The sequence below is a fragment of the Thamnophis sirtalis genome, unplaced genomic scaffold, assembly GCF_051295495.1.
Source record: "Thamnophis sirtalis isolate CommonGarterSnake01/CBP01778 unplaced genomic scaffold, rThaSir2_p1.2 scaffold_8, whole genome shotgun sequence".
Taxonomy (NCBI): domain Eukaryota; kingdom Metazoa; phylum Chordata; class Lepidosauria; order Squamata; family Natricidae; genus Thamnophis; species Thamnophis sirtalis.
In genome coordinates, this window is record NW_028261388.1 from 80,786,286 (window position 1) to 80,802,890 (window position 16,605).

At 41.0% G+C, this 16,605-nt stretch overlaps 1 protein-coding gene across 1 annotated transcript in view; it reads left to right on the forward strand.

The window, feature by feature from the left end:
- The first annotated feature begins 445 nt into the window (after positions 1-445).
- Positions 446-16,605, forward strand: part of FBXL7 (F-box and leucine rich repeat protein 7) — a 111,941-nt gene continuing 95,781 nt past the window's right edge. Inside the window, exon 1 of the mRNA XM_087722109.1 lies at positions 446-530. The gene's annotated coding sequence lies outside the window, so the exon portion shown is untranslated. The remainder of the gene's footprint in view (positions 531-16,605) is intronic.

The following is a 16,605-nucleotide window of genomic DNA, read 5'->3' on the forward strand; positions in this document are numbered from 1 at the left end:
TTACGCATGGGATTTTAATAAAGTTTTATAAAAGCGATGACAGTTTTGTGCTATGGCTCTTAAGAGCCTGTTCCTTCTCTGTTTTAGATTTCCAGAATGGGCCTAATTTTGGAAACCAGATATTAGGTGATAATTAAAGTCTTGTTACCGAGAATATCCTAAAGGTGTGTGTATCCTAAAGGTGTGTGAGAGCCAAGGTGATGCAGTGGTTAAATGCAGCACTGCAGGCTACTGCTAGATCAGCAGTTCAGCGGTTCAAATCTCACCGGCTCAGGGTTGACTCAGCCTTCCATCCTTCCGAGGTGGGTAAAATGAGGACCCAGATTGTTGGGGGCAATATGCTGACTCTGTAAACCGCTTAGAGAGGGCTGAAAGCCCTATGAAGCGGTATATAAGTCTACTGCTATTTTTTTTTAAATGTTCCAATATTTTCATTGCAGGTAAAGGCAGCTCAAGCATCTCATCCGACGTGAGTTCAAGTACAGATCACACGCCGACCAAGACTCAGAAGAATGCCGCCACCAGTGAAGGTGCACTAATGAATGTCCTTTTTCTGTTTGGTCCTAGGAGATTTTTAGAACCGTTAATGTCTTTTTCTATTGATACTTAGAAATCCCTGTCTCCAGCAAAATCAGACAAGAGCCAAAAGACAACATCATACCTTCTCCAAGTTTGGTTCATCATATATTATATTTTAATGTGTTATACTCCTTCAATAGGGGCATTGAAGGAAGACTCCCCAAATATATGTAGTCCTCAGGTTGCAACAGCAAATGGAGCCAGAATTGCTGTCATTAAGTGGTGTAGTTGTAAAGTGCAATATTATGTGGTTGCATTACTTAGTAATGGTGATCCCAGTTGCTGTTGTTAAGCTAGGACTGTTTAGTTTACTAAGCAAGGCCCTCGGGGGACTCTGCCTTCTCGCCGGCTTCCCCAATGATTTTATTTTTGGGAAGTCAGTAGGAAATGTTGGGAACAGTGATCAGGTGGCCCCAGGGATGGTGTTATACCTGGAACTTTGAGGATCAGCCATAAGTACCCCTCATTCAGCACTGCAGCAAATTAGAATGGTTTCTGGCCAAGTGGTTGAAGGCCAAGGATTCTCTTTAACTCTCTACTGGTGTGATATAGTTATCTTGCTACATCTTATGTTTAAACAATAAAAGATTCTTTTAGGATTGCCTTTGGAAGAGATACCATTTATGGCTAGAAAAAAGACAAAATAGTGAGGATTCACCCAGACTCTGTGGCACCTAGCTAGCTATATTTCTTAGGATAGAAATGGCGTTATTCTGGAAGCTGATCTATAGATAACATTTTCTTGCTTCTTAGAAGTGTATGCCAAGTGAATTAATGTACATAAAACTAGAATAATGGGTTGTTGGAAAACATTGTTTTAGAGTTGGGAGGAAATTTGGAAAGCACTAAGCTTAAGTGGAGGAGTGGAGAGTGGGTTATGAGATGGTGGGAAGAAGGGTTATGAGATGGTGGGAAGAAGAAAAAATGCAAACACAATGTGTCTTACAATTGTGTAAGTTATTCAGGCGTAATATATCCAGATAGGTTAATATCAAGAACTTATACTAAAATTGTACAAACACTTCATAGCGTTATTATTAATCTACACAAATTGATCACAGTTGAGTATACTTAACAGAACAACTAAAGTACAAAGTGTTAAATGAGAATAATAAATTATTCTCCAAAGCATGCTATTTCATTATGAGAATGAATGTAGCACCTCTCACTGTCATTTCCTTTATTCTCCATTTTTCCTTTCCTACTGTAGAAAGCATGAAAGGAAATATATTTTCCTCTATAACTTTCAAAGCTGTTAGGCCGTAGATTTATGGAGTTCCCTGGTGGGGAACTACTAATACAGTAGGAAGAGAGTTTTCTGTAATTCCACATCATTACTGGTTTGTTACTTTTCTTAATGTGTGAAAAATTTCTATTGAAAAGTGTTATAAAAATACATGTGTAATTCATCCCGAGTGATCAAGGCCATTGCGAGAAATTATGGAGTTCTTTCATGATTTGATTTACAGTAAGAAACAGTATGTTCTTCCTGGAAGGTAAAATATATATGTTTTGCCAATGAGTAATCTCAAAAAGGCTGCTCCGAGAGTTTCAGCTGGAATCTCAGTTGTTCTTTTTTTCCAGATGTGTTAAAAAAAATCTCAAAAACTGAAGAGTTTTTTTAAAAGGCTAATTATGGAACTTTCTCCACTTCTTTTCTCTGGAACCCCAAATGTATCCCGTTTCAGTACAATTTTATTCCGCATTAGTATGCTTTTGTTTAATTTTATATCCCTGTTTTGTAACAGCCGCCTTCTGCTTTCTTTTAAAAATATTACTCCTATTAATCATAACACTCAAAAGTCATTAAGCCAAATTTACGGCAAAGAGTTTCCTTTCTGGTATAGGAAAAATATGAAAAAAATAAAGAATAAAAAGGATACTTTTGTAACTAATAGAAGCTTTTATAGTTACTGCATCATATAGGAACCTGCTTTGCAAGAGATCAGGAAAGGACCTTAAACTCATACAATATCTTGTTTTCTCCCTAGCATCCATTGTGGGGAAAATTATTGAAATTAATGGGGAAGATATTGTCAGGCACCAGAAACCAGGAGCCGGAATAGAGTTTAAAAGTACTGCAAGTTTATTCCATGCTACCTATAGACAAGAATCTTGTCTACTAATTGTCAAGGGAAATTGGTGCTAGATAATAGTCAATGAATTCCATTGATTATTATCTAGCACCAATTTGTCTGGATCATTAGTTGGAATTTATGGGAGATTGGATTTAGGTCTCTCTGGGAGCATAATAGCTTCACACTGATAATGCATTTAACCCTGCTGATAGGTTTCTGGATATTTGGGGTCCAAAATCTAAGCATGATAAATCCTGCTTTTTAAAACCAAGTTTTAGAAACTACTTTTTGTTCCTACCCTTTTTTTAAAAAAAAAACAATGTTTAAGATAACTTATTTAATCAAAATAGTATCTTATTGTTAGTCCTTCAAGGTAGGACTAACAGTCAAGATCAGGAATTAGACACAATAAGTAGATTCTATTTTATTGTCGTGGGGCATAAGACCAGAATCTTGAAAGTCTACTAGATTTTCAGTTGGTTCTCTCTTATATCCAAGTGGGGTTATTCTGAATCACTTTCTTACGCTTATTTCTTTTTCAAAGCTGAGATTTCATTTACTGTCTCTTTTGTCAGTTAATAGCTTTTTCATTCCATTTCTTTGACTCTCTAGTGTTATTGAGAATTTATTATTTTTTGTCATTATTTAGTCAAAAGTCTTGTTACATATAAGATACAAACAAACAATAAAGCATATTTTAGCCTATTAAAATGTTAGAATATTACTCAAATATGACAAGAGTGTTTCAGACAGGGGTCCAGTGACTCTACTGTGAAAATCCTGAAGTATTTCCTTATTTCCTTCCATAGGCTAATTCCTAATACCTGGGGGTGGACCCTCCAGGTCCACCCTGAAAAGTGTTCGGAGACTACAATTGGTCCAGAATGCAGCTGCGCGAGCGATACTGGGTGTACCGAGATACACCCATGTTACACCCATCCTCCGCGAGCTGCACTGGCTCCCTATTGGTCTCCGAACGCGCTTCAAGGTGCTGGTTATCACCTTTAAAGCCCTACATGGCTTAGGACCCGGATATCTACGAGACCGTCTTCTGCCACATACCTCCCAGCGTCCGATAAGATCACACAGGATGGGCCTTCTCCAGGTACCGTCGACTAGACAATGTCATCTGGCGGCTCCTCGGGGGAGGGCCTTCTCTGTAGCTGCCCCGGCCCTATGGAATGATCTACCCCCCAGAGATCCGGACCCTCCCCACTCTCTCGGCCTTCCGAAAGTCTACTAAGACCTGGCTATTCCGGCAGGCCTGGGGCTGTTGACCTCATGAATGAGGTCCAGCCCCACTAAGATTGAGCGCATGGTGTGTCTTTTTAACCTGCTTTCCCTCTCTATTTTAATTTTTTTTTAGTATTCTTTTTAGAGTTGTTTTTATGTAAGCCGCCCGAGTCCTTCGGGATTGGGCGGCATATAAATTCATTCAACTTTGAACTTTGAACTATGTGCACCTAATACACAAATGTCACATTCGCTAAGTAGTAAATTCATGGGGGAGGGGGGAATATGTCCTTGTTAACATTAAATAAATCATTATTTAAGAACTGTCCTCAAATTCATATAACTGGATAACATGCACTCAGTTGCCAAATTATTACATTCTTCTGTTTCCTGAAAGAAAAATTGAGTGTCCGCCTACCCCAATAATTATCTATGACTTAAGGAAAGCTGTTTTACATTCCCTAATAAGAGCAGAAGAGTTGTTGAACACAAAGGAATATTAGTGATGCAAATAACTGGAAGCATCTCTTTTTTCCTTTGAAGATTAAATTAGTCTTTCCTGGGTAAGTGAGGATCTGCTGTTTTCATACCTTTTTAGATGTTCTGCCCTTTTCTAAATCCCTCAGCAATGTTTCTTTTTGTTTCATTCTTTCCCTCTCTAATTATCTCTTCTCCATTTTAATCTACTGTGCATTTGTTATTCTTACCCCAATGCATCTTAATTCCCCCCCACCTTTCTCTTTTGGTTATTAGTGAAAGAAATATTGTTAAAACCATGAAGAATGTCAGATAGCTATGCTTTATTACTTCATGTTCAAGAAAACATCAAATAGAAATGAACAATTCTGCACACGTAACAACAGAAGAAACAAAAAAGGAAAAAGGAAAAAAATAACACAGGACTAAAAGGGGGGAACCCCCCTGTAATTATAAATATAATACAAGTTCATGTGATTTTATAAATTTTTGAAAAAGGAAACTAAGCTTTCAATGGGCATCAAATTTATCCAAGAGGTTTTTTTCCCCCAAAGGGAGAGATAAGGTGATATTTTCTGATTGACAGAATATATAAATGAGAATTTATTAAATGTACTATTGTATGCCACCCAGAGGCATGTATCATGAGAAGGGTGGACTGTATAATATTGATTAATAAATAATGTAAAAAAATAATGAGATCAGGTAATTCAGGACTCCGAATCCCTTGGAGAATTTCATAAATATCTACAGCCAAATTGTGCATTTAAAATGTATTTTATTTGAATTATTTCTTTATGTGCAAGAATGTCCTTGTCTCCATAGTGAATTAATCCCATAAAAGCACAATGAAATAAATAAAACTGCCAAAATTAATGCAATTTATAAACAAGGACAACTGAAATATTATCTGCAAGGAAGCATGATCAACTGGACAAAACAGAGCCACGAAAGGGAATCTTATTGTCTCTGTCAATAACTAAACAGCTCAAATAACGTTAGAATGGGATAAGATGTCTAAAATTTCTTCCAAAGAGAAATACCTTGGTCATACAGCAGAAGTCCATAACACTACAGTTCCTTCAAGTGGGAAAAAGGTATTGTCATTAATTAGCTGTATGAGTACATTCAATCCTCATTATCCGTGGTGGTTTCATTCTTGAAAACCTCCGTGAAAATGGCAACCACAATTATTGAAACATTATTCCTAGTGAGAACACATGATCTAGTATCATGTGTTCGAGGTGGTGCAGTGGTTAGGGTGCAGTACTGCAGGCCACTTTAGCTGACTGTGATCTGCAGTTCAGCGGTTCAAATCTCACCGGCTCAAGGTCGACTCAGCCTTCCATCCTTCCGAGGTGGGTGAAATGAGGACCCAGACTGTGGGGGCGATATGCTGACTCTGTGAACTGCTTAGAGAGGGCTGGAAGCCCTATGAAGCGGTATATAAGTCTAATAAATAAAAATAATAAAATAAAATAGTTGAGCATGGAGAGTTAATAAACACCACATGAACAAGAACACAAGTTTCCCATGTTGGCACTGGGCAGGAAGACTTGTATAGAACTGAGGTGGCACAGTGGTTAAATGCAGCACTGCAGGCTACTTCAGCTGACTGCAGTTCGGCTGTTCAAATCTCACCGGCTCAGGGTTGACTCAGCCTTCCATTCTTCCGAGGTGGGTAAAATGAGCACCCGGATTGTTGTTGGGGGCAATATGCTGACTCTGTAAACCACTTAGAGAGGGCTGAAAGCCCTATGAAGCGGTGTATAAGTCTAACTGCTATTGCTATTGCTATATGATTGTGTATAGCTGGATTAAGACTTTATTTGAAGATTTGATTTGATTTGATTTTGATTTTATTAACATTTGTAGGCCGCCCTTTTCCCTGAGGGGACTCAGGGCGGCTCACATAAAATCAGGGGGGGGAAGTACAAACAATGACATAGATACATATAATAAAAGTAATGAGCAACATACATTCATCATTCGGGAGGGGTAACTATCCTTGTCCCCAGGCCTGACGGGCTAGCCAGTTCTTGAGGGCTGTGCGGAAGGCCAGGACGGTGGTGAGGGTACGAATCTCCACGGGGAGTTCGTTCCAAAGGGTCGGGGCTACTACTGAGAAGGCCCTCCTCCTTGTAGTTGCCAGCTACAAGATAAATGGGTAGCACTTTTATAGATGTCTATAAATGAATCTATGGAAGCAGCATTCTAGAATATCAAGGACTGAGTGTAAATACAGGTAGTCTTTGACTTACTACCGCAATTGAGCCCAAAATTTCTGCTGCTAGGCAAGACAGTTGGCGAGTTTTGTTCCATTTCACGACCTGCCTGGTCACTGTTGTTAAGTGAATCCCCGCAGTTGTTAAGTTAGTAAAACTATTGTTAAGTGAATCTGGCTTCCCCATTGACTGTGCTGGTCAGGAGGTCACAAAAGGTGAACCCAGGAAATTGCAACTTTCATAAACATGAGTCCAGTTGCCAAGGGTCTGAATTTCGATCACATGGCAATGGGGATACAGCAACAGTTGTGTGAAAAGTGTTCATAAATCACTTTTTTTCAGTGCCACTGTTAACTTTGAACAGTCTCTAAATGAATGGTTGTAAGTCAAGGATTACGTTTTATTATTGTAATCATAGGTCATAACCAGTGGTGGGTTTCAAAAATTTTTGGAACCTACTCTGTGGGTGTGGCCTCCTTTGTGGGAGTGGCTCAATATGAGCCGAGGTGGCGCAGTGGTTAGAGTGCAGTACTGCAGGCTACTTCAGCTGACTGCAGTTCTGCAGTTCGGCTGTTCAAATCTCACCGGCTCAGGGTTGACTCAGCCTTCCATCCTTCCGAGGTGGGTGAAATGAGGACCCAGACTCTGGAGGCGATATGCTGACTCTGTAAACCGCTTAGAGAGTGCTGAAAGCCCTATGAAGCAGTATATAAGTCTAACTGCTATTGCTATTGCTAATGTGTAGGTGCCGGATGCTTTAGGAGCAATCTGAAACGGCCAGCAGAAGCGCAGCAGGCTGGAGTACCTCATTGTTACATAAATAGGGGGAGCAAGAGCTGTTTGCTGCCATCCTCCATCCTCCTTTTTTCTCTTATTTTAACTGCCCTTGAGCAGCCAGTGTTCTGTAACAACCTATTGAATCACAGAAATCCCTGGAATGTTTTGCTCAGGTGTAGATATCCTGATGCCCCGCAGATATTTGGACCATCTCCCATCAGTCGCAGGCAATTTGGCCACAGTCAAATGGCTCCAAAACATGGAGAGAGAAGAATAAGAAGAATGCACTCGTATACTGTTGCTTTTTTTCTTTCTTTTTTCTTTCTTTTTTCTTTCTTTTTTCTTTTTATTTTTCCCCCCTTTTTTAAATTTTTTTAATTTTAGTGTAAGATATAAATTGAATAGATTAATGAATAGAGAAATACACCAAAGTGAGAAGTAGAGGGAAAGAAGAGGGAGAAGTAAAGAGGGAGAGAGAGGGGAATGTAAGGAGGGCGAGATGGAGGGAAGGGGAGAAAGGAATGTTTGAGGGGGAGGGGAAGTAGAAGAGGGGAATGTTGGAAGGGAGAAATAGTTAGGCTTATATACCGCTTCATAGGGCTTTCAGCCCTCTCTAAGCGGTTTACAGAGTCAGCATATCACCCCCAACAACAATCTGGGTCCTCATTTTACCCACCTCGGAAGGATGGAAGGCTGAGTCAACCTTGAGCCTGGTGGGATTTGAACAGCCAAACTGCTGAACTGCAGTGCTGTATTTAACCACTGCGCCACCTCGGCTCTTATGAAATGAAAGTTGGAGGGGGAGAAGAAAGGGTGTATGGAGGATGGAAGTGCTATGTTGGTTTTCCATGGTGGAACATGAGTTGTGTTTACTGCTTTTTTCTTTTTTTTTGCAAATGCACAGTATATATAAGTGATTGTATAAAATGAAAATGAATAAAATATATAAATAGGGCAAAACATGGAGAGAGCACCAGATTGCCTTTTTCTTTCTGCTGATCAGGGAAGCAGGGACTCTTTCGTACGGGTGAGGGGATCTGGCTCTTCAGCCAACTGAATTGAGAGAGAGATATGTCTCCAGCTAAACTGGCTCCTTACTGACTCCTGGAGCTGCATCACTGGCACATCTGCCTGGTGTGTGGTCAATATTTCTTTCTACCTTTATAGTATGGTTTTGAAATCTGTGAGTTATGATGTGTTTCTTGAACTTAATACCTGATGGACCAAAGGATATATTAGGCATCCCAAACCTCTAAAATATTATCCATGCTTTAAACCTGAAACAAGAAACTGGCTGATGAGAGAAGCAGACCTCTGTGCTGAGCCAGGATGTCCATGTTGTTCAGGCTTGTGGTAATTTTCCGTTGATAATTTTTCTTTTTCTTTTTGGAAATACTTTCTGAAAAGCAAGTAAGAAGAGCTTGTAATTAGTTTGTGGTGAGGACAGAAGCCAGATTTGTTTTTTATTATGGAAAATGTCTGGAATGTGGAATTGAGGTTTTTAAAAACATGTTTGCACATCATTCCTTTGTCACTATTAGCGTCACCAAATCCACTTTTGATCATACTAACCTGTTGTGGCCCAGCAGGAGCCGTTGGAGCTGCCACCAGACTCCGACAGCGAGGGGCCATATGAGTCAGCCCTAGAGGATGTGGAGGACCCTGGACAGGGTTCTGACTCTGAGCAGGGCGCAGAGAGGCTGGTTGGTCACCAGGAGGTGCCTGAGCCTTGGACCAGTGGGGAGGAGACAAGGGAGAGTGATCCAGACGCCAGCAGTGAGTTGTTCCTGGATGCCGGGCACCGAAGAGCTAATACAGGAGGTAATTGCACTCAGGTGGTGGTCATTAGACTCCTCTCCAGACTATAAGAGGACTGCTTGTGCACACACCCTGTTGCAGAAGTCAACGCAGGAACTAATGTCGGAGAACATTATTGTGAACTTGGCAGGCTGGATTGCTGCCAAGCCTTATCTGTGCTGGATTGCTGCCAAGGACCTGTCTGTCTGTTAATTAAATGCTGTAACTTATCTTTGGCTCGGAGTGTGTGTTGGTGTGGGACGAGGGGGGGTCAGAACACTAACGCTAACCGAGTCACTAAAAGCAGAGTCCCAATATACAATAGGAAGTGAAATCAAGAGGTTTGCTAACATTCCTTGTCTCCTCCTGTCCAGCATCTGGAATAAACAGATATTAGATAAGTTACACATTCTCTCTCCCTCCCTCCCTCCCTTTAAAAAAACTGCTCATCTCACTCACAGGGCGACTCTGAGTTACTGTAAATTAAAAACATAAAAACCATATAAAATTATAGCCCATTAGGAGGCAGTTGCAATCAGAATAGAATGATTAGGAAAAAAATGGATTGGGGGGGGGGGGGCTTTAAGGCTCTAACCAAGCCCGCAGGGAATCAGCAGAGTCAGGTTTTCAGATACTTCCGAAAGGCCAGGAGAATGGGGGCTTGCCTTCCCTCTTGAGGGAGAATATTCCGAGCTATGACTTCCACCTGTCCCAGAAGGATCAGTGACCCACTGGGGTTTAGTCAGTCCAAGAAATTCTTGGCTGAAAATTTCAAAAGGTTAAAAGTCTTAGGAAGTCTAAAAATTTCAAAAGACTGAAGAGTTTAAGGACACCAGTCAAATTTTGCAGTGCACCCAAACAGAAAGGGAAGGTCTGTATTATATATTTCCACCACACTCGATAGTTGCTTAAACAATGAATCTTGATAGACCTAGTCAAATTTTGCAGTGCACCCAAACAGAAAGGGGAGGTCTGTATTATATATTTCCGTCACACTTGATAGTTGCTTAAACAATGAATCTTGATAGACCTAGTCAAATTTTGCAGTGCACCCAAACAGAAAGGGAAGGTCTGTATTATATATTTCCACCACACTTGATAGTTGCTTAAACAATGAATCTTGATAGACCTAGTCAAATTTTGCAGTGCACCCAAACAGAAAGGGAAGGTCTGTATTATATATTTCCACCACACTTGATAGTTGCTTAAACAATGAATCTTGATAGACCTAGTCAAATTTTGCAGTGCACCCAAACAGAAAGAGAAGGTCTGTATTATATATTTCCACCACACTTGATAGTTGCTTAAACAATGAATCTTGATAGACCTAGTCAAATTTTGCAGTGCACCCAAACAGAAAGAGAAGGTCTGTATTATATATTTCCACCACACTTGATAGTTGCTTAAACAATGAACCTTGATAGACCTAGTCAAATTTTGCAGTGCACCCAAACAGAAAGGGAAGGTCTGTATTATATATTTCCACCACACTTGATAGTTGCTTAAACAATGAATCTTGATAGACCCAGAAGTAGAGAAGATCTGATTGTTGTAATAAGGAAGAGCAGTGCAAGAAGAACTCCAGATGATATGGTCAGGTGCTCTAAATCCTAACTGCTAGAGTAGATAGAAGGTAAGATACAGAGAAAGAGAAAGAACCAGAGGCTTCAGAAGAAAAGGTGACATTACGATAGGAAGGCGGCCAGGAAAGATTGAGAGAGAAAAAGAAGAAAACGAGTCTTAGGAAAAGGGAAAGAAAGTGGAAAGATTTGATTGATTTGATTTGATTTGATTACATTTATATGCCGCCCTTTTCCCCAAAGGGGACTCAGGGCGGCTCACAATTCAAATCAGGGGAAGGGGGGTACAGACAGGAAATAAAAAGACGAAACATAACAATACATAATTTAAAAACACACAACAGTCATACCATTCGAGGCGGGGGGCAACAGCTCTTTAGCCCCAGGCCTGTCGGAACAGCCAGGTTTTAAGGGCTTTGCGGAAGGCCTGGAGGGTGGTGAGGGTTCGAATCTCCACGGGGAGCTCATTCCAGAGGGTCGGAGCAGCCACAGAGAAGGCTCTCCTCCGGGTAGTCGCCAGTCGGCATTGGCCGGCGGATGGAATTCGGAGGAGGCCTAATCTGTGGGATCTAATCGAAAGAGAACCGAGAGAGCTGTAGAAACAAGGGCACTATCCCTTCTGATTTGAAAGAGCAAGGCAAATTGTTGACTGCAAGTCTCTTTTTATAATTTAATCTGTAGAGCATTGCCAGCCTCCTTGCTTTTAAATACTGCTATGTTTTTTAGAGAGGAGGCATAAAGCCTTGTAAAATTACCTTATTGAAAAAAATCAAACATTTCTCTTCTGCTACCTTTTCCCATAATGAAAGCCCCTCCTGTTTAATATGGGAAATTGGGCTTCATCCATGGAAAACCCTAATTGCAATAAGGCAAGGATGGAGATCTCTTTTAGATGAACAGTCTGTTTTACAAGGGGTGTGTGTGTGTTGTGTGTGTTCTTTTTTTCCCTAAGATCTGTAAATTGAAGCTCGCACGTTTTGTCACTTCATAATAACGTAGCATGTTGTTTATTTAACAGCTGGAGTTTTATCTGCTCTGAGCGTCCTATTCGGGGATGAGTCTTGCCCCCATTTTTTGTAGACCATGGCCCGCTGCCTCCCGAAAGTGGGATAAAGCTTTCCTCACAGGCCTGCTCATTTGCTCCTTGAAGTGCTGGCCAATTTGGCTGAGCAAAGCAGACACAAATACATCATATTGCATTCCCCTTGCTGCCAAGTTCTAGACTGCCTCAGCAATATTACGAAGAAGCCAAGGCAAAGGAAAAGAGAGGAAATTGCAATTAATTTAGTCTTCTCCAAGGCTGTATTAAAGCATGGCCACACGATGCAGAGAGGCTGCGTTGGAAACGGGGAGAATGTGTTGACGTGCCTATGTTGAAAGCCATGGTAGTTCATGATGGCAACATGACAGACAGAGGTCAGACTTTAGAACAAATGTGTCAAAATGAATCTAGCAAACAGGTCATCACAGCAACAGCTATATTTAGGGGGGAACCCTTTTTTTCTATAGCCAGTGGTTTGAATCCTGAAATATACCAAGTTATTTTGGCATGATGGGGCAAAGTTGGCTCCATTTAGCAGTAAGAGTGATACAATTATGGTACAACATGTTCAGGCCAGTCTCAGAAAGAAATGTGATATTAACTGAAGATTTGCTCTCTTTCCCCTCATGGAGGAATCAGGGCCGGATTTTCCTATAGTCTAACTAGGCTTCAGCCTAGGGCCTCAAGATCAAGAGGAGCCTACATTCAAATTGTTAGCAAAATTAAAATTACACTATTCTAAAAACAGTGAACACTAAAACACTGAACCGAAAATAAGGAGAAATTCTATGCATATGACTAATAAACAAACATAAAAATGTATTGGTTAAGATCGTTCCAGCGCCGCGGCAGTTGGGGAGCCCATCCACGTTCCCGGCACCGGTCAGGCGAGAGGCGGAGCCGCTCCCAGTAGCCGCCCCGTCGACGTGGAGCCCACCAGCAGCCAGGCAGGTGAGGGCGAGGGGGCCGAGCCGGGCAGCTGAGCGCAGCAGGGGAGGCGGCTGGCCTCGCTGCCTTTGCCGCAGAGCAGAGCTGCCCTCTGTCAGGAGGCCAGCTATATATATTGATATATATTGATATATATCACAGTAATGATGTATTTTATTGTCTCTCATGCAATTTACAAACTTAAAAATGGGAGGTGAAAGGGCCTTATAAGTGGAATAGCCTAGGGCCTCTTTTCATCTAAATCCGGCCCTGGAAGGTAGGCACACATTATTATTTAAAATTTGCTGGTGATGCTTTGGTAACTGTTTAGTAGGCCACTAGTGATCTAATCTTGAATTTATTTATTTATAAAATTTATAGGCTGCCCAATCCCGAAGGACTCCGGGCGGCGTACAAAAAGAGGAGGAAAGAAATAATAAAAATAAAAATAAAAGAAAGACAGATTTAAAATCACAACACATGCATTCGTTCTGATTGGGGCTGGACCTCAACAAGGCCCCAGGCCTGCCAGAATAGCCAGGTTTTAATGGCTTTTCTGAAGGCCATGAGAGTGGGTAAGATCTGGATCTCTGGGGGTAGTTCGTTCCAAAGGGTCGGGGCAGCCACAGAGAAGGCTCTCCTCCGGGGAGCCGCCAGCCGACATCGTCTGGCTGACGGCATCTGAAGGAGGCCCACTCTGTGGGATCTCACCGGCCGCTGGGAGGTATGTGGCAGTAGGCGGTCTCACAAATACATTGGCCCTAAGCCATGTAGGGCTTTAAAGGTAATGACCAACACCTTGAATTGCGTCCGGAGACCAATAGGTAGCCAGTGCAGCTCGCGGAGGATAGGTGTAACGTGGGTGTATCTCGGTACACCCAATATCGCTTGTGCGGCTGCATTCTGGACTAGCTGCAGGCTCCGAACACTTTTCAAGGGTAGCCCCATGTAGAGCGCATGGTAATCATTTACCTCATTACAATAGTAATTACAAAGATAAATACTGTAGTAATTACAAAAGATAAATGATTGAATGATTACAAAAGAAAAATAATAAACAGCGAAATAAATTACTTCATAACTAATATTGATATGATAATTATATTATTAAATAAATCAAATTGAAAAATGGTAGCAAATATATATCTGTTTAATTTGTTTTAATTTTCAGTTTCAGAATTAAAGGGTATAATGCAACTATTGTATTTCTGTGTGTTTTTCCAACTCTTTAGATGAAGCATACTCAGCCGAGTTAGCCTATTATACCTTTATTTTGGGATCCCTATTCTTTTCCCAGCACTTTGGAGATATCAAGTTTCACTTTGTTCCCTTTTGAGTACGTATGTTTTGGTATAGATTCAGAAATATCCAGGATAGCAATAGCAATAGGAATAGCAGTTAGACTTATATACCGCTTCATAGGGCTTTCAGCTCTCTCTAAGCGGTTTACAGAGTCAGCATATCGCCCCCACAGTCTGGGTCCTCATTTCACCCACCTCGGAAGGATGGAAGGCTGAGTCAACCTTGAGCCGGTGAGATTAGAACCGCTGAACTGCAGATAACAGTCAGCTGAAGTGGCCTGCAGTACTGCACCCTAACCACTGCGCCACCTCGGCTCAATGAGGATGAAAAACAGTTTGCCTTAGACCTGAAGGTATTTGGTGCCAAAGTTCCCTAATATTATCAGGATTGGGGATGATCATAACATTCGTTTTTTTTTCCAGAAGATTAATCTCAGGATTGCTAGTGCAAAGATGTATTTACTACGGGTTGTCCATTTGGATTTTCAACCAAAACACAGATTCTGCTGTCTATAATTGCTGCAGATTCTTTCCCAGGTTGCTTGAGGTGCCACAGAACCTATATACAGCATATTCTGCCTTTTTCATTTACAAGTATCCTGTTTGAAGCAGGTAACTCAGCTCCATCCTCCCATTCTCATTGCCAACTGTTAGTATAGCATAGGTAAGTAAGTAAGTAAAACCTTTATTACGGTCAAAGACCAGCAATAGAACATTAGTTTTTACACTATATCAAAAAATACTAACATTAAAATATAATTAAAAAGTATTGACATTAAAAGTGGATAATAACATAATGGTCCAGAGAGCTGAGGTGGCACAGTGGTTAGGGTGCAGTACTGCAGGCCACTTCAGCTGACTGTTATCTGCAGTTCAGCGGTTCTAATCTCACCGGCTCAAGGTTGACTCAGCCTTCCATCCTTCCGAGGTGGGTGAAATCAGGACCCGTATTGTTGGGGGCGATATGCTGACTCTGTAAACCGCTTAGAGAGGGCTGAAAGCCCCTATGAAGCGGTATATAAGTCTAACTGCTATTGCTATTGCTATTGTTAGAGGTATGTCCAGATAATTGGTACAAGATGGTACTATACTTCTGTAGCCAATTTTTTTCTTATGGACATTGCAGCAGCACAGAACTTTGCCCCTGCGTACGTGGTCACCGGGTTAGTGTCCTGGAGGAGAAAGCCTAGATAAAAATTGTCTGCCCTCCCTGGCAATCTCTCTAATAAGGGGAGAATATGTGCAGACCTACAAGCTCTGTGTAGCTCGCAGTGTAATAGAACATGTGAATTATCTTCCACTTCTCCTTTACCACATATACAAACCCGTTCTGCTATAGGTGTTCTCTTATACCTGCCTTGGAGGAGTGCTGAAGGAAGAATGTTAAATCTGGCTCTGAAGAAAGCTATTCTTTGTTTTGGGGAGATCAGGTCATTTAGATATCTTGCCGATTCCCACACACCCGGTTTGATTCTGTCCCTACTGTGGAGAGGCAACCAGGATAGCATAGGATTTCAGTGAAAATAGGGTAAAAGTCACTTGCCAAGTCTTGAGCATGACCAAGGCTTCAATTTTCATTCTTTAGATGCCCAGGTAGAGAATGTGCTAAATGAAAATGTGGAATGTTTTCACTGTCGTGGACAAAATGCAGGTTCTGGATGGACATATTGTGTAGAGGTTTTAAGCTTCTCTACATCCTGGAATTCATCTTGTATTAATCACAATGTAATGGGAAACATGAATTTTGACACAAATTCATGCTTCCCATTACACTTTGGTTAGTATAAGCATGTCCAGATGTTTACTCAAAATGGAGGAGACTCAGGGACTGATCATAAAGTTTGAAAAGTTGAACATCCTAGTAGCCATTCCTGGCATTTGAGAGCAACACCATTTCTCAAAATAGTTGGCATTTTTTTTGTTTTTCCAGAGAAAGAAGATAGATTCTGGTCAGAAACCACATCAGAAAGCAGTTTACTAGGACATAAAAAGTTCAAGGATCAGTTATACCATAAGTAACATATTACTATCATTACAGTTTAAGAAATGTCACAAAGCATACTTTCCCCAAACACTGCTACTATTTTCGCATCTGTGTTTTATTTTTCTTACGTTTTGTTTTTATAGAGTTTTAAGTTTTACCTCGTTAAAAGAGTAGCTGGTTCGTCTTGCCCTTTTTTGCGAAAGGAGGGGAATAAATAAAAAGTGTCAAATTAGTATGCTAAGTGAGTGTTATTTCTGTTGGGGAAAACAATTGAAGATTTACTGACATGGAAGTGTACTCAAAAATAATATTGTATGTTGCTGGTAGACTGAGTAGATTTTGAGAGGCGAAAGGAAGAAGCAATTCGCTTTCCACTTATACAATACTACTATGGAGTCTATTGGTAGAATAAGCAATTCCCATTAAAGCTCCACAGAAAAGAATTTCCTGCTGCTGCTGATATTGTATTACGTTGTTTAATTACAAAAAACGAGAAGTTTAATGTTCTGTAATACACTTGCCCATTGTTCAGTCAATGAAGTGTAGTAGCCCTGCCAGTGATCCAAGAGCGTGACCCGACAAATGCGCGCAGGACAAAAGCGTGC